Raw genomic sequence first — 23,164 nt, 5'->3', positions numbered from 1 at the left:
AAAACCTGTACTTCCCATCTGTCTCATCAGATGGGAATCATCTCACCTCACTCTAGACACATCTGCACTGTAGATGTCTGAAGTGCAGCCAGTTAGACTCAGATAGTAATTTTTTGCCTTTTCATTGAAAGAGAAATATGTCCTCTTAAGACACAATTCACCTACCTCCTAGTCAGCTTTTTAAAGAGGCCAGATGAGTTGTGCCCCCAAAGTGTCTGCTTCTCTGCATCATCTGTAACAGGAATCTCAACAACCAACCCAGTCTGATGTAGCTGGCTAAAATTAAGCATCAAAACACACTCTCAGTTTGTGTCCCCATCTATCCTACAGCTGCCAATGCATGTTCAACATTACTAAGCAAGCATGTCATGCTTCTTTGCATCTTCCGATTACCACCACAACAGTTTGGATCCACAACTTGTACATCAGACTCAACTCAAGCTTTTGTTTTTGGGTTTTTTTTTTTTCCAAGAGTGGTTATTCAGGAGATCACTAAACCTTGCACATGCTTTCAATATAACATAAAACTGCCATTCAAATCTCCTCCCATGGTCCTCCATTGTCCCCAACCTCAAAAAACTAGGAAGATGGTACCCTGCTCTTGTGCAAAGGTTATTGTTTATCGTATTATTATTATTTGAAGTCTTGACTGACATACTGTATTGTAATAGTAACTGTAGCAATACTGTATTGTTCTCTTCCTTGTTCTTCTGAAATCATTTCTTCTTTCATCTTAAAATTAGATCTCAAATTCTTTGGGGCAGAGATATTATTTCTGTTCTGCATTTACCCAGTGCTTCTTGCAATAGGGCATTGTATCATGGCTAGGCCTTAGAGATATTATAAATAAATAACAAGCATACACACTAACACAATTACATTTTGGTTTTGCTCACAGCTATGCAATTTTGCTTGGGCATTAAGCAACAGAAAAATTAGACTGAGCAAATGTAAATGCTTCTGTGAGACACTCAAAATTTGTAATATTTCCCTATATTAGAAATGCCGAATAACAAATAAGAGTAATCGAAAAGCATTAGTACATTTGCGAAAGGAACAAACAGCACAAATATAATTATATCTACTTTATTGCTAAACTGTAGGGTTCAAAACACTCCTATACATTTACTTTCCTCTCTTTTCCTGACTCTGTTTTAGTTTCCTCCTTTTGCAATAGCTCACACTCTTGATGGACTTGACAGCACAAGAAAAATAAGGCAAGCCTACAGTCAAAGTGTTTTTCACAAATTCATCCAGCTCTAGGAGGATGATTACAAGAATGTCCTACTTATTTTGATATTCTGCAACTGTAAAGCTTTCCAGATTTTCAAAGGTAAGGTTTTAAGAGCAATTCCTTCCATTTGTAAGAGGTTATTTAGTTGTTCCCATCCGTCAGTTAAAAATCAGAAACTGTCTTCTTGGATGACAGGCAAAAGGCTAAACAAAGTCGCTGCTATAACTGGAAGTCTTTTGAGATCTCTCCAGCTATTTTACAGTTCTGCTTATAATCAGTCCTACAGTAACAGGATGTTTTTTTCCCCAAAAAATAAAATCATAATGTCGAAGAAGCAGGAAGACACAAACAGAGCACGTAACTTTTCATTATTTATATATGCATTACCATATTTAATTATATGGCTGCTAGGTTACACACATGCAGGCAGGGCCAGGGATTGTTTTCAGAGCTTTAATTTGGCTATTTTTTCCTTTAACTGTTGTTTATTGAAATCGGTATCTCAATGTTGCACAGCTTTGTCTTTTGATTACTGCATGTGATTAAGGCAAATACTAGCGGTAATTTTTAACAGCACTATAAACCAACACAAAATAACACTTTTCAGGTCTTCATTTATTTGTGTAACATTATATATAGCTGGAAGTTCACCTGGATTCTAGTAATGCAGTTCGTAAGCAGATGATAGACAGGCACTGTCAAGGGAGTAAAGCTTGAACACATCCTGCCCATGGTGTGAGAGAATCCAGTGCCGGTCATAGGACATAAGGTCATTTACTTTTAAGTTGTCCATCTTTCTACTTCTGTGTAAAAAAGTTTCAAAAGCTGGATGGAACAAGTTTTTCAAACCACAGAAGCTGAGTAAAATTACCATCTAGTTACTTGTTCAACATACTAACAAAACAGTACCCGTAGCCCAAGGACTGATACAGAAAGCTATCAGGGCAAACAAGGAATTTGTTATTTTGCTATTAATGATATATAAAAAGATTGCTTTTTCTACAAGATACATCTTCTGCAGCCTGATAGGAAAATGAGTGTTTATTATATGGAAATTCTATAGCAGTAAAAACAGTTACAGTTGTGCATGCATTACAAATACTACTGAAGTATGTGCAACTTGCAAATAAGAGGAAAGTGCAAGTAAGAATTTTGCAGAATAACACACTTTAAAAAATTAGCTGTTGTGTGAAAACAAACTGTTCTTGCTGTAAAGAAAGACCATCAACCAACAGGACTTTTATAAAGGTGCCCTGTTCAGGACTGAGACATGCCTTTCAGAGATTAATATTTCACCTGAGAAAAAAGAGATCTATTCCACTGTGATTAGTGATCACCTGCTTTGGCATGGGCTTTTTGTTTCTGTGGCCAATAGGCATATGTCTCAGAGCACATTGCTCTATGCTCAGTTTCCTTGTCCACTCTGCTCTGTGCACCAACAGGTAATGAGAAACTCCCTATCTCAGTCCCTTGGAGGCCAAATGCAATATGCCTCCCAAGCACACCAGCAGCTGGTGACATGGGTATAGCTTAAGTTGGGCCAAAGTGAGAGTAGAAGGCCAGGCTGCAAACAAAAGACACAATATAGCAAAATGTAGAACGCTAAATCAAAGCAAAGCAACAGACAAAGACAGTTTCATTTGTTTATAATGCCCATTTCATACTCAATGTTTTATTCCTCATTCAAGCCATTTCTTCCATATGCATAAAGAAATACCTGATCTGGAACACTTCTGTAATACTACTTCCATCTCAGCCTTCAGCCTTCCTGAAGCTGACTGCTAAGGCATCTTCACTATGAATTGTCTCTTGCTCTGTGAGCTGAGGTTAAGTTGCTGATAGCCACTAGCTTAACTCTTTGTACACCCTACCCTCTTGACCAAGCTTCTTGGACTGCCATGAGAAAAATAAACCAAAACACAGCATTCAGAAGTAATGACTTTTGAATATGCTATTTTGATATTCTCTATGTTACATTCAGCAAGGGGAGTTTTAGTTTCCTGAGATGTATAGTATTTTCTTGCCTTTCCTCTCAAGTAGTTACTGCACTCCTTTTAATGACTTCTAATACTGAGAAAACTCAGGAAATATAATGCAATTCATCTGACCTGCATTTCACAAGCTTCAAAAGGAATAAATATGTTGTTAAAGCTGCATAAATGACAACTTAATCCCACATCAGATAGAGGTAAACATAGCAAGAAGCCAAATTAAATGCCATCTCTTTTTCTGTTTTTCTCCTTGGTCTGCCACATACCAAACATTTCATATGATCTATGAGGGTTTCCAGGATAATAAAGCAGAAAGATATATTTGTATAATTCTTTTTGTATTTACAGCAAGACAAATTGACTTGTTTTGAAACACTAGGACTGACTGGAGTTGTACAATAAGGTATAAAATTGTCATTGCAGCAGTCTGTTTGTGTATAGTCGAATATTACATTGACAGTATAACAGGAGTTGATTGCACTTTGAAGGAATTGTACCTACACATTGTTATCCAAATTAAACTCCCGGAGCCTTGCTGTACACTTCTGATCTTCTAATTTTGCTTTGTTTCTAACGTGTATAGATTGACTCAAAATGCAAATACAAATCTAAAAGAATACCGGAAAGATATTTTTACCTATGCTGTGCTGGCCCTACTGAGATGTTTTAGTATTTACACTAAACTCTTTTTTTGCATGCAATTATTTTCCTGTTTTTTGCAAAAAAAATGAAGTTATAGCTGTTAATGTTTTTGTTGGTGGTACCTGAAATTATCCTCTAGATTTAAGTTTATGGCCTCCATGAAAGTGATTTTAAGATGTTAAGAACCATCCTATTTTCAATAAATTGCTGATGATTTGAAAGTCTTCCACCTTATTGACCTAATATGACCAGATACTTATACGTGGAACAGTTGATACTGTTCAGTTACGCTCCAACTGAATCCAACAGACACTGCCCAGCATCCACTTAGAGAAATCGTTAGCATGTTCACAGCTGCTCCCCAGGACCCAGAGGACTGATGCCCTGCATCAATGCTCAAGACCAAGCAGCAGCACAGTTGTAAGCAGTAGCCAGGACTCAGGTTTTGAGTGGGACCAGTTCACTTCATAGAACAGCACAAGGACCAAGGTACGGGTCAGATCAAAGGGTTCACAGAGCTCAGTGTGAGGGCTGCAAATAGAGAAGTTTAAGTGTAAGCATGGATATCCTTCTGGCACACAACTTTTGAGTCATGCGCTTCCTAATCCAGAGGGGGCAACTTGGAACTTCAGATTTTTTTTTCCACTAATTTGTTCAGTGCCTTTTTGAACTTACAGCATTACATTGTCCCCTTATGTTGTCCCCTGAGGGGAAAAATTTCTATAGCTCAAATAAACATTGCATGCAGAAGCATTTCTCTTTCATAGTTCTGCTCATATTTGTCATCTCCAGGATTATTAACTGTTGACAGGATTTTCTCATCCTATCCAAAACGGACTCTGTAAAGTACAAAGACTATGCAGTTCTAAAAATCTCTACTCCCCTGAAGTGAGCCATGAAATCTCTGACACTGGACAGTAGCTTATCATTCCTTCCTATTGCACAGCAATGTAAGCCCAACAGGAATAACTAAGAAAAATTCCCAGCCTGCTCGGTGAAGATGCAGAATGCTCTACAACATTTGTACTCCCTAAGAGACTTGAGTACACAAGATTTTAAAAGAAAGAGGAAGAGAGACAGAGGGTGACACCAATTCAAGTCATAGGGAACCAGCAGAAAAGACATACTTTGCTTGAGGTCAGAGGTCAAAAGATTCAAGAATTAATTGCTTGAAGTGTCTAGGAATGCTAACAGATCTAAGTTTTTTTTCCTCATCTCTTTGTAGTGAAAATATTAACTGGCTTTGTATAAAGGTCTTGCACTGGGAAACATGAAAACCAGGTAAGCTGTACTGCATGGCAATGAGTTTGGCAAGCTTGAGAATGAAAACTGATCTCAAGAAAGGTATAGTATATCGGTCATAATAAAACAACTAAGTCATAATATAGAAAATGCTCACCTGCCTGTTAATCCAACATCATCCAGAAAAACACATTCAAATCCAGGTCATTACAGGACTTTGCATTTTCCTTAGTTGAACTTTATGAGGTTCCTTTCAGCCCAGTCCTCCCAGACTTGTCAAGGTCTCAATAGCAACTCAACCCTCTGGTGTGTCAACCACTCCTCCTATTCCATACTGTATGTAAACCTTTTAGAGATGTACTCTGTTCCATCATTCAGGGCATTGATGAAGTTGTTAAATAGTATTGTCCCCAGTATCGATCCCTGAGGCACATCAGTAATTACTGGCCTCTAGTTGGCCTTTCTACAACTGATCACAACAACCCTTTGAGCTTAGCAGTTCAGTCTATTTCCAGTCTGTCCCACCATTAACTTATCGACTCCATTAAACCCCAAATAAACAGTAATATAACCATCCTTTACTAAACTGAACCAGGAAAAACCCAGGACCTTTTAGTGCAACACACATCCCTTTGTAAATCAGACACTTCAGTCAGCTTCATTCACCTTCAGCTGCAAGGTGAGAAGAACAGTGGGACATCCAGTGTCATAGGGCACTGTCAGTGGTTATGGATTCAGCAAAGGTACAGATTTTCACCGTAGATGACATCACATCACTGAAGCTACTTTGCCCTTAACTGTTCTCCCCTGAGATTCAAGATAAGGTCCTAAAGTAGAAAGTATACTTATATACTTCCCAATATACTGTCACAATCCCCTGTTGGGTTTAATTTGGCAGAAGTTAAACCCTCTTGCTTTCCAACTGACCTCAGACAATTCTGGGTGGCTGGGCTTAACTCCTGAGTGATGTCCAATCAAACAGGTTATTGTGTCAGGTTTCATATATTCTTGGGACCAGAATTAAGACTCAAAACGGAGTCAAGCACTAAACTATTTTACCAGCTAAATCAACAATGAAAAGAGAAAGGGAAGAATAAGAGAGAGAGGAAAGTACAGAGAAAAGGGGGAAAAAAGAGTGAGCGAGAGAGAAAAGGTATAACAGTCACCACCGTGAGTCCACATGGAGCGCCTCCGGCAGTTGCTCGTCTAAAGAGCTCCGACATTCTGCCCGGCCTGGTGAAGGGAAGAAAAAATAAAAGACAGCACACCTCTCCTGCTTCTGCTCTTATATACACTCCTCTCACTGGCACATGCCTGGTACCATCTCTGAAGGGTCCTGGAAAGTTTGGGACAGTCCGGGAGGGTCTTGGAAAGTCCCTACAGGTCCAAGAGGGTCGCAGCCCCTTGACTCGGGCACATGCGCAGAGGCGACATATCTTGAGGCAGCAAGACACGCAGTGCAAGGCAACAGCGTCTCTAACAGGCAGAATACTTGGTAGCGGTGGTTAACTGTGCTGCCAGCAATGTTGAGGCATATTACTAGTACCTCACATATACTCCTGAGGACTTTATCAGTAGCATAAAACAAACTGATTCCCTTAAGGAGTGGATTACTCTGTTCTCGTGAGACCACATCTGGAATATTGTGTCCAGTTCTCGGCCCCTCAGTTCAAGGACAGGGAGCTGTTGGAGAGAGTTCAGCGAAGGGCCACCAAGATGATTAAGGGAGTGGAGCTGAGGGAGCTGGGGCTCTTAAGCTTGGAGGTGACTGAGGGGTGATCTCATTAATGTTTACAAATACATAAAGGGCGAGAGTCAGGAGGATGGAGACAGGCTCTTCTCAATGATGTCCAATGACAGGTCAGGGACAATGGGTACAAACTGAAACATAAGAGGTTCCAAAGAAACACAAGGAAGAATTTCTTCATTGTAAGGGTGATGGGGCACTGGAACGGGCTGCCCAGATAGGTTGTGGAGCCTCCTTCTCTGGAGACATTCAAAACCCACCTGGACACATTCCTATGCAACCTGATCTAGGTGAACCTGCTTCTGCAGGGTCATTGGACTAGATGATCTCTAAAGGTCCCTTCCACCTCTACCATTCTATGAAGTCTATGGACGAGTTCCTGTGTGATCTACTGCTCTGGTTGTCGTGCTCTGGCAGGGGAGTTGGACTAGATGATCTTTCAAGATCCCTTCCAGTCCTTGAGATTCTGTGATTCTGCAATTACCCTATAGCCATTAGGGTTTTCTGTGCTAGTCATCATGATGTCTATCATGTCACATTCTTTGCAACTCCACCAGGAGCAACAGAGCTAATGGCAGGTCCAGAGGAAAGGATCTTCATTATTCAGCTTCTTTGCAGGAAGCATGCCCATGACCATGGTTTATCTCTGTCCCACTGTATGCTATGTCCAAAATCCACGTTATTTTCTAGAGTCTCACTGGAACATTGGTCACTCCCATCTAAAACCTGAAGAGTATTTCACAGGTCTAGGTTGAATTTGACACCTGTGGCTTAGAGCTCTGTTGAATTTGTGGGATCCATGTGGTGGAACAGGATCTATGAACTGGCACATCACTGTCACCCCTTTGGAAAGCCTAGGGCAGTAGCATTTTACAACTAGCCAGTTAAATTCAGAGGCCACATGCAAGTAGGATCTAGAAGATTTTAACCTCTTTAGTGCATCTATGCTTTAATTCTTTTCAGTATAAATGGGATTTCAGTTAAGAAAAAAAATCATAAGCAGCTCTGCCTTTGAGCCCTGTTTCTGAGGGCCAAGTAACCCTTTAGCCTGCTAATCCATAAATGTCCTGTTCCACATTCTTTTCTGTTTCTCATTTAATACCTTTGATGCTATCAAAATCTACTTTCCCCAGGCATTTACATCTGTGATTAATTTGGGTATTTCACACTTTGCTGTCTATGGAAGTCGAGTTTACTTACAATCATAAATGAACTGGGCTATAAATAAAGTCATCATTGCACAGTCTAACTCACAGAGCTCCTTTCCTTTCCAGGCTATTTTGGTTTATATATCCAAAGCATCTGTATTACAAACTGCCAGTCACAATTAAAAGAGGATCAAGAGGTGTAAGGCTATTTTCACCTTGTGTAGTTATTTGTCAACAGACAAAATAAACACAGAAATGCAGCTATTCTGTCACAATTTTGAAACTTTAACCACAAATCTGGAGCAGTAAACTTTCCAGCTACATTCTCATTATTTTTTTTTTAATGAAGTGAATGTTATATTTTTCCTTTAATAAAGTAACATGAAACAATGCAAATTCTTAAACCAAATTATCTATTGTCTGCTTTTCAAATAAAATGCTCACAAATGTTGAGGTCAGTAGAAACACCTCTCTACCTCTTTATTCCAATCCTAGAGAAATTACTGAAAAACTTCTGTTTGCCAAGGTTCACTGAGAATGTCATGATACGTTTCAGAGAATCCCAGAGTAGCAAAGCATCCCAAAATGCTTGGAAAGGATAATGCACTCTGGCAATAGACTGCTGTCTGCTGATCCAGCATAAAAGCAACAGAAGTGAGAAAAGTAACTCAACAATTTGAGAAGAGCTTGGTAAGAGATGATTTCCAGAAGCTAATCCAGTTTTGAGGTTCTTTCCATTTGTTAGGTGAGCCAATGAAAGATATCATCTCCCCCTGAAAATCAAAGCTCAAAAATGCACGGGAAAAAATACTCAGATATTAAATGAAGGCATGCTGAAGAATATATTAGAAGGAAGAATCAACAGGAAAAATGATGCTCTGCTCAGAAGAAAGCTTTATGCCATCATCTCATACAAAATGAATTTTATGTATTTGATTAAGAAATAGACAGGTTTGTGTAAAACTCTCATCAGGATCATGAAAATAATCATTTAACTGATAATGTCTATACACTTGGCAGGTAGGGGGCTTTTTGTTTTCTGCCAACGGTGATAAAAAATGGTACAGGTAGCAGCATGGGAGCACAGGGGAAAGCATGTCAATACTGCTACCTCTTCACAGGCTCGGCTCAGGAGTTGCTCCAGAAAGTACGAAGAGTTGGTGGCATGTCCTGAGTTTCCCCCTAGCAGCAATCAATGTTATGTCCTCTAAATTTGCTCAGTGCAGGTAGTGTATGGGTATCTGCCTTTAGTAAGTGCCCTAGAATATCTCCATAATAAAGTCACAGAGCTGAAGGTTCTCATGCAGGAAGGAGAATGCAAAGCATGTTCATTGCAGAAATAACATTTCATTTTTTCAAGTGTCAACATTAGAGAAGACTGATTCTGTGTCCATATTAAGCCTACCAAGCCACTAATTCCAGCTCAGGAGTCAATTAGGAAGTAGAGCCTTGGTCTAAAGACAAAACAGTAAAGCTATGCCCTCATTCAGGAAGGTAGATGGAAAATGAGGAAATGCAGTGAAAAGCAAAACAGAACTTAAAACAATCAATCAAATAATCAGGGAAAATAAAGAAATAACAGAATTCCAAAGATCCTTTACAGCATCTTTCTTCTGTAAAGAAAGACTCAGGAGAACTTCATTAAATATATACAAAATTCCCTCCCTCTGGAAACTCCCTGCAGTTAAAAGTTTAAAAGATTAAGAAAGGGCGAAGCTAGGTTAGTGTAGACTTGGCTCCATCTTGCCACTCTGGACAGAAATTACCATAATTAATTGAGACATATGCCAAGAGCACTTAAGGAAAATATATTTTAAAATTAATTTTAATGTAGCTTTAAATACAAAATATTCATATTGTACAGCCGAATTGGCATATCGGTTTAAGAATTTTCTTGTAATGTAAAATCCAAATACATCTTTATTTATGTCCTTTTAAGCAATCAGCATTACTTTTTTTGCAGGGTGAGGCTGTAGGTTTTATGGTTGGGTTTTTTTACTCTAAGTACAGTCTTCCAATATTAAGTTTTCATGTAAAATTTTCATGGACATTTATAATGATGCTGGAAATTAACCTAACAGTCAATGTTATTCCAGGGCCAAAGACACTGGAAAGTAATCTGGCTACTCTTGTGCCAACACAGAACTGAACAGCTTCTGCCGCCAGTGATAAAATACCTAAACCCATTTACCTCAGTCTAGTACTATTAAAATATTCACAAAAAACCTCCTTGTGATCTATTAGCAAACCATAAGATGATTTCTTTTGAAGTTACTAATGATTATTTGTTATAGTTTCTCTGAAAAGCACAATAGTTTGTGGCACTGCCCACAGAATTGGCCCAACATAGGAGGCTGGTCATCAGTTCAATCCAACGTGAGCCAGCAGCAGCAAAGGAGAACTGAATCTTGACACATATAATTTTTACACACCGAAATGTTATAACAAATTCTGTCTACTAAAAAAATCCAAAGTAATCTACTCACTGCTAACCACTCCATATTCTACTACTTTTTGGCTTTAGGTACTATAGCTACAGAAACAAGTGTTGCAGCAGGTGTCATTTTTATTTAGTCCCACTAAGAATTCTGTACTGGTATCTATTAAAAATGCGGGTATCTTCTAACTAGACACAATTAGAAACAAAAGGTGAGCAGTTACAGATAAACATGTGCTCATGCTACTTGAGTCAAGATGAACCTTGGGGAAGCAAGTGAAGGGTAGAGAGGCCCAAGTTATCTTTCCTTCCAGCCTGCCTACCAGAAAGAAGGGGACTGTCAATAATAGAAAAATAATAGAAAAATAATGCAAGTCAACTCCTGGCTTAGAGGTTGGTGCTGACGAGACGGTTTCGGTTTTTATGACAATGAGGCTTTCTTCAATGACTAATTTGATAGGGCAGGATGGAATACATCTGTCTCACAAAAGCACTGAAATCTTTGGGAATAGGGTGGCTAGCCTGATCAAGAGGACTTTAAACTGAAGGACTGGGGGGAAGTGGGGTGAGAGATAGCAAAGTGTGTGCCATCTCATCTAACAGGGAAAGGGGTCAGAGCAGGAAATGCAGTGATGCCTGTTCCTCAGCCCCGCACCAAGACGAGAAGCAGAAGGTTGCTTGCCCCGAGGGAGTGTCAAATGAGGGAGGGTCCTCTTGCACCCCATCCAGGGAAACCTGTCTGCTCAAGTAAGCCTCTGCATTGCCTGTACACCAACACACCCAGCCGGGAGAATAAACAGAAGGAGCTGGAGATGTGGGGGAGGATGTGGGGCCATGACCTCATTCCAATTACAGAGACATGGTGAGACAACTCCCATGACTAGAGCACAGCCATAAATGACTATGTGCTATTCAGGAAAGACAGGCCAATGAGGTGAGGGGGTGGAGTTGCTCTCTATGTGAAAGAGAAATTAGAGGGCACTGAACTCTGCCTGGGTGAGGATGAGAGACTAGTTGAGTGCTTATGGGTGAGAAATAAGGGACAGGGTAGTGTGGGTGATACTACTGTGGGAGTTTGCTACAGGCCACCTGATCAGGAAGAGGAAGCAGATGAAGCCTTCTATGACCAGTTGAGAGCTGCCTCAGAACCCCAATCTCTGGTCTTCATGGGGGACTTCAACCACCCTGATATTTGCTGACAAAGCCACTCAGCCAAGAATAAACAGTCCAGGAGGTTCCTAGAGAATGCTGATGACAACTTCCTGTCACAAATAGTTGAAAAGCCAACAAGGAGGAGTGTGTTGCTGGACCCTGTGCTAACAAATAAGGAAGGTCTGGTTTGGGATGTGAAGGTTGGAAGCAGCCTTGGCTGCAGTGCCTATGAGATAGTGGAGTGCAAGATCCTGTGTAGAAAAAGCAGGGAACCAAGCCAGGTTGCGACCCTGTACTTCAGGTGAACTGACTTTGGCCTCTTCAAAGACCTGCTTTGAGGGATCTCATGGGACAGGATTCTTGAAGACAGGAGTGCTCAAGAAAGCTGGTTGGTCTTCAAGTGCCACTTCCTCCAAGCCCAAGATTGGTGTGTCACCATAAGTAGAAAATCAGAAAAAATAAGCAAGAGGCCTACATGAATGAAAGAAGTACTACTGGACCTACTCAGGGAGAAGAAAAATCTAGGTAAGGTGGAAAAGGAGCCTGGTCACTTGGGAAGAGTATAGGAACATTGCCAGAGTATGCAAGGACAAAACCAAGAAGGCCAAAGCCCTTTCGGAACTAAACCTGGCAAAGGTTGTAAAGGAAAACTCGGACTTTTTCAAATACATCAGCAGCAAAAGGAAGATTAGGGAGAATATGAACCTGCTGACGAACAAGGAGAGTGTTCTGGTGACAGAGAATGCAGAGAAGATTGAATAACTGAATGCCTTCTTTGCCTCACTCTTTGATGCCAAAGCCAGCCTTTGGGAAGCCCAGCCCGTGGAGCATAATAGAATAGTTTGAAGAATGGTAGACTTTCCCTTGGTGGGTAAGGATGAGGTTAGAAACCTGCCGGGCAAGCTTAATACCCATAAATCTATGGGACCTGATAGGATGTACCAATGAATGGTGAGGGAGACGACTGATGTTGTTGCTAACTCACTCTCCATCATTTTTGAATGATCATGAAGGACTGGTGAGGTGCCTGAGAACTGGAAAAAGACCAATGTCAGTCCAGTCTTCATAAAAAGCAAAAAGGAAGACCGAGGAAACTACAGGCTGGTGAGCATCACCTCCATCACTAGAAAAGTGACAGAACAATTTATCCTAAATGCCATCTCAGAACACATGAAAGAAAAGACGGTTATCAGGGGGACTCAACGTGGATTCACCAAGGGGAAATCCTGTTTGACCAACCTCATAGCCTTCTATGAGTGCATAACTAGCTGGCTAGATGAGGGGAGAGAAGTTGATGTCATCTACCTTGACTTCAGCAAGGCTTTTGACACTGTATCCCATAACGTCCTCATCAGAAAGATCAGGCACTGTGGTGTGGATGAGTAGACAGTGAATTGGATCAAGAACTGCCTTAATGATGGAGCTTAGAGGATGGAAATCAACAGAGTCAAGTCAAATTGGAGGCTTGTGGCCAGTGAAGTTCCACAGGGTTCAGTTCTGCGGCCAATCTTGTTCAACATCTTCATCAGTTACCTGGATGAGGGGACAGAGTGTACCCTCAGCAAGTTGACTGATGACACCAAACTGGGAGGACTGGCTGATTCCCCAGAAGGCTGTGCTGTCATTCAGCAGGATCTCAACCGGCTTGAGAGTTGGGCAGAGAGGAACCTCATGAGGTTCAACAAGGACAAGTGCAGAGTCCTGCACCTCAGGAGAAACAACTCCATGCACCAGTACAGACTGGGGATTGACCTGCTGGAGAGCAGCTCTGCAGAGAGAGACCCAGGAGTTCTGATGGACAGCAAACAGTTCCGATGGACAGCAAACATAGTCAGCCCTCATTGCCAGGAGGGCCAATGGCATCCCAGGGTACATCAAGAAGAATGTGTCCAGCAGGTCAAGGGAGGTTCTCCTCCCCATCTACTCTGTCCTGGTAAGCCCACATATGGAGTAATGTATCCAGTTCTGGGCTCCCCAGCTCAAGAGGGACAAGGAACTTCTAGAGAGCATCCAGCACAAGGTCACCAAGATGGAGCATCTTTCTTATGAGGAAAGGAAAGGGAGCCTGGATAAAAGGAGATTGAGGGGAGACCTCATTAATACAAGTATTTAAAAGGTGTATGTCAAGACTAAGGGTAATGGACAAAAGCTGGAACACTAAAAGTTCCAATTAAACTTAAGGAAGAACTTTCCTGAGAGGGTGAAGGAGTCCTGGCACAGGCTGCCCAGGGACGTTGTGGAGTCTCTTTCTCTGAAGGTTTTCGAAGCCTGCATGGACATGCTCCTGTGTCACTGCCATGCTACTGTCAGCCATTAAGCCTGATTCTGTAATTGTTTCTGGCTCTTCCACAGATACATACTGTACATTAAACCAAAATGTAGGCCCCAAAAGAAGAATGTAACTCTTGGACCTTTGCAGAAAGGGGCGTGAATATGCAATCAGTAAAAATAAAAAGTATTTTAAAGAAAAGCAACTGGATTTCTATGTTTTAAGAAGTAGAAAATTCATAATGTAATTTTCATTTTATTGACTATGTATTATGCCCTACAACAGAATGAAACCCCAGGAAAGTCATAGAAGTAATCAGTTAATATTTTTAGATTACATAAGAAAATGAATATGATTATTTTTCATGTTGTTCCAAAAAGGCATTTATGTTTCTCATTAGCAGAGTAAATTAAGTTACTCATTTTGATAACTGCAAAGGAGTTAATTTTTTTTTCATAAGTTAATATAAAATTTCAACATGATCAAATACTGTTTATTAGAAAGTAATGATTTGGGAAACTTAGTTATAGTTCTGTTGCTAATTCTGGTTCTTTCAACAAATTCTCTTTCAGTACACTGATGAGAAATAAAATACTGTCCTACTCTTTTAATCTCTGTAGCATCACTCCCAGAAATGTGTATGCGAACACCTTAATATTTTTGCACTGATGTGAGCTAATAACCACTAAAAACACTTCTAATGACACACTGAGGTCAACATGCAAGTGCTTGGTAGAAACCTGCCACTTTCCTCTATTTCAGGGCTTTGCGAGCCCATCAGGTTCACCCGTACTTGTCATTTTCTGTTTCTTCAAGCATAAATAGCTTTCTACACAGGAGACTTGCAACAAAGCAAAGCAAATACACAAACCCAACCAAGCAAGCAGTCCCATCGTGTAACAGCCTATCTATTGGGCTGGGAGTGAATTTGCACTCAAATTCTTTTTCTTCACTTTTAGGAGTGGGAAAGTAGGAGCCAGGTGCAAGGAAGCAAGCAGGAAATTTGATGAATATATCTAACACTACCTCGTAGAAACATCATAGGAAATTCTCCTGGTTTTGGTCACAAAACTTACACATGGCAAAGTTTCCTTAAATTCCAGTTTCTGCAGGCAAATAGAGAATCTCAGTCATCATTTCCATACACACACATATATGTGCCCTGATCTATATTTATTACTTTCATTAAGATCAAAGTTGTGTGGCTATGGCAAAACAAGAAATGTAAATCCATTACTGACCAGACAGAGGTAATTTGTGCTCAAGGGTAAGCAACAGCCACATCATTCTGTGACAAGCAGGTTTGAATCAATCACTGTAGGATTCTTAGGCAGGAAGGCAGATGCCTTGTATTCTGTTATCACTCTTACAAATCAGATCTCTTACAGTCCCTAATTTTACTTCTCAGTTTTTGGTTTGGGTTTTTTTTTTTCTGGGCAGACCTAAAACTATTTGGGGTGGTCCTTCTTACTGTACAGCAAGAAAAGGATGGTGTAGAGCTGTAACACCATAGGTTTTCACAAGCCTCCCTTAATCTCCGTACTTTGCTTCAAATGTAATAGACCTGTTTCCTGTGTCCTCTCTTTGATCCTTTCCAGGCAAGCAGTGGGAGTATCATGAACTGCAAGTATTGCAAAGTGGTGAGCAGAAGTAGATGTAGAGAATTACAAAAAACAGTTAAAACCACAGAGTAATATACGTAAACTTGTAGTTGCCATCCAAGGCCATGTGGGAAATCAGCCTCCATTTTCCTAGCAAACAGATTCACCCCACATTTTACTGTCTCCCTACTAAGTCTGTTTATGACATGTAAAAAACTAAAACCCAAAACAAAGAAACCCAAAGATACATCTTGAGAAGTTCTCAGAGGTGAGGTGATTAGTCACGGACAAGCTGAAAAAAATCCTTGCCAGTAAGCTTTTAATCAGCACACTGAAAAACAATCCTCAGGCTTCTTTTTGGAAATATTTATATTAACACTTCTCATAAAGTAAAATACACTGTAGATTAGTTTTCTCACAAAATGCATCCTTACTTCACCATTTCACTTTCACGACTGGAGGTACATGAACAGACTTGGCCTACCCAGTATCCTGATGTGAGTACTGGCTTTTCAAAGATTCCTTGAACTAAATTAATCGATAGAAGTGTTGTGTTTAATACACAGATACTCCTAGTGACAACATAACAATTTATATATGGGACAGCAGGCTGATCCCCTCTTATCTGGGAGTAAAGAGCAGAACAGCATCAGTATCTGGCTAGCCCTGCTTAATGAATTAAGTGGAAAATTCTCATCTAATCTGCAGCTTTGGTGTGGCCTCTAGAAGAATGTGTAGGAAAGTAACGTAGGTAACTTGTTGCCATGGGATTAGCTAATAAATAAATACTAGCTAATAAATACATAAATTCCCACATTGGTTTGCTGGTCAAAATGCAGAAGGAAACTGGCCATAAATCTCTTTTGTTGTAAATGTTGCTATTTTTTTTTTTCTTGGAAAATCAGCTTTAGTGAAATGGAAATGTCTCAAACAAACTACTTCTAAGTGGTGACAAGGAGGCAGAAGCTCAGCTGGTTTCCTGCCAACTCATCTGATGCAATGCTGAAAATGCCAGACTTTCTGGTAGTGCAGCTTTGCCTTGGTGTTTCTGGGATCAATCAACTCCTTGCAAGACAGCCAGGACACTGAAAGATGGTTTTCCAGTGGGGAACCCAACAGCTTTGGAGCCACAGATGATACCAGGACTTGCCATGTGCTTAAGAACTAGAAGAAGCTAGGAGTCTGATAAAGTAGTACAGGAACTGAACTGCCAGTCCAGTTCACATTTGGGGTATTTTTGGTATTTTGTTTGACAGTTTTTTCAATGAATATTTTTATTCATTTGAAATCCTTCTTCCCAAAAGTTTTCTTCAAAGGAAGATTTTGAATTTTACACCCAGATAAAGGAAACTGAGAATGACTGAATGAAATACACCATCCCACCATGAAAGCTGACTGCGAAATACAAAATTGTAAGCAATGCATTAGATTATATTTTGGCTACATTTGTGTGCATTCTCCACAAGCAACCTAAACCAGATTTTGTTTCTCAGAGCCTGGTGTTCAGTGACTTCCATTTCTCTGAGACCTTAGTACTTCCAAAAGAAAAATCACACAAAAAACCCCTACAACCAAACAAAAGGAATGAAATTTCTTCAGGCTTATATTGTAGCTTCTATTTTAACTTGCCACCTAGCACTGCTGCAGAACAAAATACTGAAAATACTATCAAGAATATCTACACAAGCAGCGAGGTAATTTAAAATGAGAAGGAGGCAGAAAAGTACAGAAGTATCTGTCCCCAGGACACAGGATGTCTGCTTACTTTGTCAGTCTCTGTGACTTATATATGTGTTAACACAGTATTAGCAAAATCTTTGCAGCTACATTGACCTGCAAAGTATAATATTTTAGGGAATCACATGTCATTTTGTTCCTCCAAGTATTTACATTAATTTTGCATTATGCATGCAATAACACACTTTCCCCTTTACTAGACATACATTAAACTCTAATTGAAGTAAATAATACACATTAATAGCCTCCAACTGTATGTTAGTTAAGGTATTGGCAAGTACCCAATGCATAGCTTGAACATTTCACAAAACATTTCATCTCAATGTGAAGCTGTGTATGTTTTCCTGCTAGCATAAAGGCATGCCTACAATACTAATATCTGACATATATATTGAGAAGATATTCTTCATTTTCTAAATCTTGCTGGCACTTATAAGCTGGAAAGCATTGTGGGACTGACTGGATGATATTCTTCTAAAATTTTACCACCAAATGGCAGAAAAGGTGATGTTACTTTTTCTTTCTAGCAAGGTTTCCCCGTTAAGCAACCTTTGCCAGAGACTAAATTACTGGAAAATTGCTTCTCTAGTGTTTGTTCTTCTTCATCCTGATTTGCATCTGATTTTCTCCAGTGGCAGATTATTACATAAACATGACAGACTTGGCCAAGAATTTCTTTACCTTTTCTGATTTCAAACTACTTACATTAAGCATTGATCTGTATTCTCTTCAATATCTCAAGTGTATATTTCTAATACTGTAACTATCCCAAATCTTTATTAGGAACAGAAACACTGTCAATGTGTCAATATTCCATCTTAGTTATGATTCTCTAAGATTTTTATGTAGTCAGTACCTGAAGTAAGAAAGAACCCCACATAACATAAAAGCTGGGGGTGGGGGGGTGGAACTGAGAGGGGGACAGGGAAGAAGCCCTTTCTATTACACTCTAGGAAGAAATGGGCAATTTCTTTGGTGGGCAGGTATCAGGTAACAGAAAATAATAACAAAAAATAATAATCAAATTGGCAGCTTTCCCCAACACCTCAGGATCTTTTTCTACTGACCTGTGTATCGGCATGCCATAGATCTTGCTATGAATGGGACAATAGAATTTTGTGGGAAACCTTGATTAAGTTACAGACAACATTTCAGTGAAACCATCAGTGTCAATGCTGGGCAGCAACTCAAATCCAATCCTACATGGAAATGGATGACCTTTGTCTAATAAGAAGCTAGATATTTGCATCCCTCATCAGATTTGTTTGCATTTTTGTGTTACGTAAGTGACATAACTGAGAGAAGAAACTTTGTTACAGTGGTAAAGTCTGTTGTTTTCTCAAACAACTTCTAAGTGAAGTGACTACAAGACTGTGTGTAAAAATGCACTTTAAACAAAATAACTAGTGAATACTGCTTATCTCTTAAATAACAAGGAAGCATCTAAATAAGAGCAGATTAATAAAAGTCAAATGAATTCATTTCGGTGACAGCACTTGAATTAATATTGGAAAAAAAATGTCTTTAAAAAGTTCTTTTAGTGCAACTGATGTTGTGCTGTCTCTTTCAATGAAATTTTCATTTGCCAGTCATTATCATTTTGCTAGAAGACTAAATTATTTGCTGCTTGTCAGTGAGGGGCAGAGAGTAGACGAAATGGAAGGAGCTGACAAGTTAGACGATAGAAATGAATAAAATTTATGTTCTTGTGATCCTAATGGCAAGTAATTATCTCTGAACCAGCAGTACAAATGTGCTTTTTCATCATGAATACCTGACATGTATTAGAAATTTCTAGAAAACATATTATTTATACAGTAAAGCAACAGAGTGGAAAACTTGTTAAATATATGGCTTCTGCACCCCGCATTTAATAGAAAAGTGTAATTGAGTGGTGAACCTTTTAGAAATTTTTTATGCCATGTTACAAGGCAGATGCTAGAAAAAGAACAACAAAAAATATCCCCCTAGGTCAATATTCTCCTTTGGGTTTTCTTTTTTCCTGTTTTAACATTTATCTAAATCCCTGCTTCAGCTGCATTGTATGTTTTGATTGCAGGCTCCAGCATGAACAAAGCTCTTGGGAACAAAGTTGCATGTAATGTGTTTTTGTGTAATGCAACAGACAATCTCACATAACACCTCATAAGAAGAGTATTAAAGCTGCAAGTTGGCAGCCAAAAAGTTGCAGATACCAGAATTACGGTCGATCATCCTATCTTTGTTTTTTTCATGTGCTTATATACACTTACATATTCAGCAAAGAAGTCTTGACTCACACTTCTTTTTTCTAAGACAGGAACTCTGCCTCATTTGGATGCACAGTTTTCTGTTCAGCATTTTGTGTGACCCTGTACCTCATTTAGTAAACAGTATTCAGATCCTGCTAGAAAGACAGAATGTTTAATTTCCTTGTAGACTTTACAACATTACTCATCCCTTAAGTACATAAGTGCTTCGCTAATAATTTATCCTCACAATATCCCTGAAAGATGAACAGCTGGTATTATCCAAACTTACAGATGAGAAAACAAAGCACAGAGAAATCAAGGTCAAATATATCTATTAAATGTAGATGCCTATTTTGAGTATCTCGATCATGTTTTTTCCAGAAGACACAGCACAACACAGCTACAGCTGCAAACACACACAAGCAGCTCAAAGGAGCCACCTGAGGAAAGCTCAGTGAGCTCTTTCTGCTGAACTGTGGTTGACAGTCCAAAACCAGGTTCTTCAAGACACTGTCACGGAGCAGCAGATACAATGCAGCAGCTATGGGAGACCCATAGCCTTCTGGAGTGGCAGTTGGAGGTCAAGCAGGGTATACTACAGCAACTCAATGATGCTAGATGCCAGCATATGGGCAACTGCGTTGCACCCAAAGGTCGTCTGTAGTACAGTTTTCTGTATTAAAAAGGGTGGAGGAGGGGAGCTATTAAAAGTTTCGTTTAGCAGTTCTGCATGAAAAAGCAAATAGTTTTTGTATGGATAAATGTAAGGAATTCTTAGCATGCCCAGTGCATTAGTTTACTGAGAAATTAAATGTACATGTCTTGGAAGCTTTAGGACCAAATCAGGCCTTACTCACTAGATTTGGTTTCAAAGTACTTTTGCAAGAAATAAGTATTTTTAAGTTATGTAGGAGTACTACAAGCTCAATCTGTATAAAAATTATGTCAAAGAACATCTTATATACAAGTGGGCAGGAATTGCTAACTGATTTTTGGAGTTTATGCATCCAAAAATGACGAAGCAAGTATGCCTCATACCTTCAGAGTGTTATTTTTGTATAATAATATGTTGTAAAAATCCCTGAGTATTGCCTTGCAACAGCACAATGCAGAACAGGACAAACACACCTCCATAGGACTGACAATTTCAAGTAAATAAAAAAAGCTACATTGGCCAGATTGCTCTAGTCTCTTCAGCTAAACAATACCAAGCCCTTCCTTCCTTCTCAAGAGAAAGGAGGTAAGTTTAACTGAAGAAAACAGAGTTCCTCTCAAACGACAACTACTCCCATAAGAACCACCCCTTCATTCCTCTTTTCTAGAGAAAAAGTGCCCATGCTCTCTCATGACTTAGCAGGGCACTGCTGTGGGAAGGAGGATCCAGGAGTTCTACAAGGAATAGGAATTGGAGATTTAACAATCCAAAGTACATATCTGACCAAATGCTAAATTGAACAGAGAAGCAGTATTTAAAGAAAATGAGAGCTCTTCTCTGGCCCACATTAGAATCAGCTGTGAAGAGCAAAGGAAGGAACTGCTCCTTTGTAGAGCTACACTGCCTGAAAATAGAGGTTCTGGAGAACTTCCAAGAAAACAAAGAAAAATGGTTTGCTTTAGTGAAAGCATACTTGGTACCACATAACTTAAGCATCAGAGGTGAATCTTGAGGTGAAGTCTTTGAGGATTTCCTCCATGCACATATATAAAGTTAGATAAAAAGACTGTATGGCAACTCTGGAGATGATGCACATTGTTTATTCACATTTCTAGCTTCCATTATTTGAAAGAGTACAGCCAAAGTGATTACTCCCTGGGTTCTTCCATCCTGGGAGTGAGAAGAGGGTATATCCTACTTGGATTTTCCCAAATTTTAATACAGCCCTCCATCACAGGTAACATTAGTCTCAGGATACAGCAGTATTCTGTTACTAACTGGGCGCCTGAGAGAGTACAAACAATGGAAAGAGCCTAGTAAAATGAAAATACACTTGGCTAAAGTTAAAAATTTCCAGTCATCAAAGAAGAAAACTACTTTTGTTGTAGCATCTGTCTTTACTACCTGACCCATTATCAATGTTTGCTGAACACTGCTTGAGAATGTCAACCCATATTAGTACACCAGTCCCAACAACTTCAGTACCAGAAGATCTGAAAACGTCTTGAAACCCAGAACCCTTTTACACCTTGCTACCCAAGGCTGGTATTCCAGAATGAATTTTCTGGTTTGGCACATGAGAAACACACTTCTTTCAGCAAGTTTGTTTTCATGATGTACAGAAAATGCATCTTGTTGACAATAAAACTACAGTATTTACACCTTCAACACATATATGGCTGCATGTTATTATCTGTTACACCCATCAAAGACTAGCAGGTATCGAACACAAGAAACATTTTACTGTGAGGGTGACGGAGCACTGGAACTGGGGCTGTTTAGTCTAGAGAAGAGGAGACTGAGGAGGGATCTTATTACTCTTTGCAAATATCTAAATGGTGGATATAAGGAGGCTGGGGCAGCACTTTTTTTCAGTGGTACCTAGCAACAGGACAAGGGGTAATGGGATGAAGCTAGAACACAAAAAGTTCCACATAAACATAAGAAAAAACTATTTTACTGTGAGGGTGAGGGAGCCCTGGCACAGGCTGCCCAGAGGGGTTGTGGAGGCTCCTTGCTTGGAGGTCTTTAAGACCCACCTGAACATGTTCCTATGCAACCTAGGTGGACCTGCTTCTCTAAAGGTCCCTTCCAACCCCTACCATTCTATGATTCTGTGATAAGTTCTCTTATATTACTTATGTGTGACAGAGATTTTATCAGCAAAGAGCCACAGGACAACAGCATTAGTGCACGTGTGTCCTAACAGAAAAGTTAAATATAATGCATTTCATAACCAGAAATATCCTTGAAATCTACCTGTACTCACCACACAACCTCAACTATATTCTTTGCTGGGTTTAGCGTATGTGGGATTTTTACCATCAACACAAGGAGATGTTTATTGCAGGAAAATTGTATCTATTTAGATTGTTGGCGTTTTATAGCCTTCTCAGATCCCCCTGGCCAGAAAGCATTTGGCAAAGACTTTAAGATACGTAGTTTGTCTGGAGGTAAAAAATACCAAAAACATAAACCAAACCAAGAAAATATAACCAAAAAGTTATGAAACACACATTTGTGGGCTTTGTAGGAGGACTGCCCAGTACTCAAAGACTGTGCAAATGCTGAACTGCCTGAAATCACAGCACCTGGGTTTCCCCCCATACACAGCAATAAAAGGTCAAAGAAAGTGGGAGGGTTTTTTTAAGTTATAACAGCTATCTGACTAGAACAATCCATTTAGTCATTCTAATAATAAAATTTCCTGTTAAAAAGTAGAGACCTAGTGCCTGGTCTTAAGTATGGGAATATAAGCAAAAAGAATCCTTGAGCTCCAGATTAAAAATGAATCCTGGATCTCTGAGAAATGAAAAGTTCCTTCTAGGTTTCTATTTCCATTTCTCAGCAGGCCTACACATGCAGTAGCAATTTGGTGCTCCCAAGTGAAAGTACTAAAGGTTCAAGGTCAGTGTCTATTGTCCTAGTAGAAGAAAAAAAGATAAAGCACTAACCAGCAGCTATATTCAGTTACCTACGATTATACAATCCTGAAAGATTCCTTTTTATTTCAAACCCATGCTGGGCAAATTGGATTACTTCTTAAATCAGAGGACACTGCTGCATTAGCTTTCTGCA

The 23,164-nt window shown here is 39.6% G+C and overlaps 1 protein-coding gene across 1 annotated transcript in view; it reads right to left on the bottom strand.

Moving 5' to 3' along the window:
• HS6ST3 (heparan sulfate 6-O-sulfotransferase 3) overlaps positions 1 to 23,164 on the bottom strand; it is a 308,006-nt gene that overhangs the window by 91,606 nt on the left and 193,236 nt on the right. The window lies entirely within an intron of this gene.

This window comes from Colius striatus, chromosome 1 (assembly GCF_028858725.1).
Source record: "Colius striatus isolate bColStr4 chromosome 1, bColStr4.1.hap1, whole genome shotgun sequence".
NCBI lineage: Eukaryota > Metazoa > Chordata > Aves > Coliiformes > Coliidae > Colius > Colius striatus.
The sequence above is the reverse complement of the archived record's forward strand: the minus strand, read 5'-3'. Positions and strand labels throughout refer to the sequence as shown.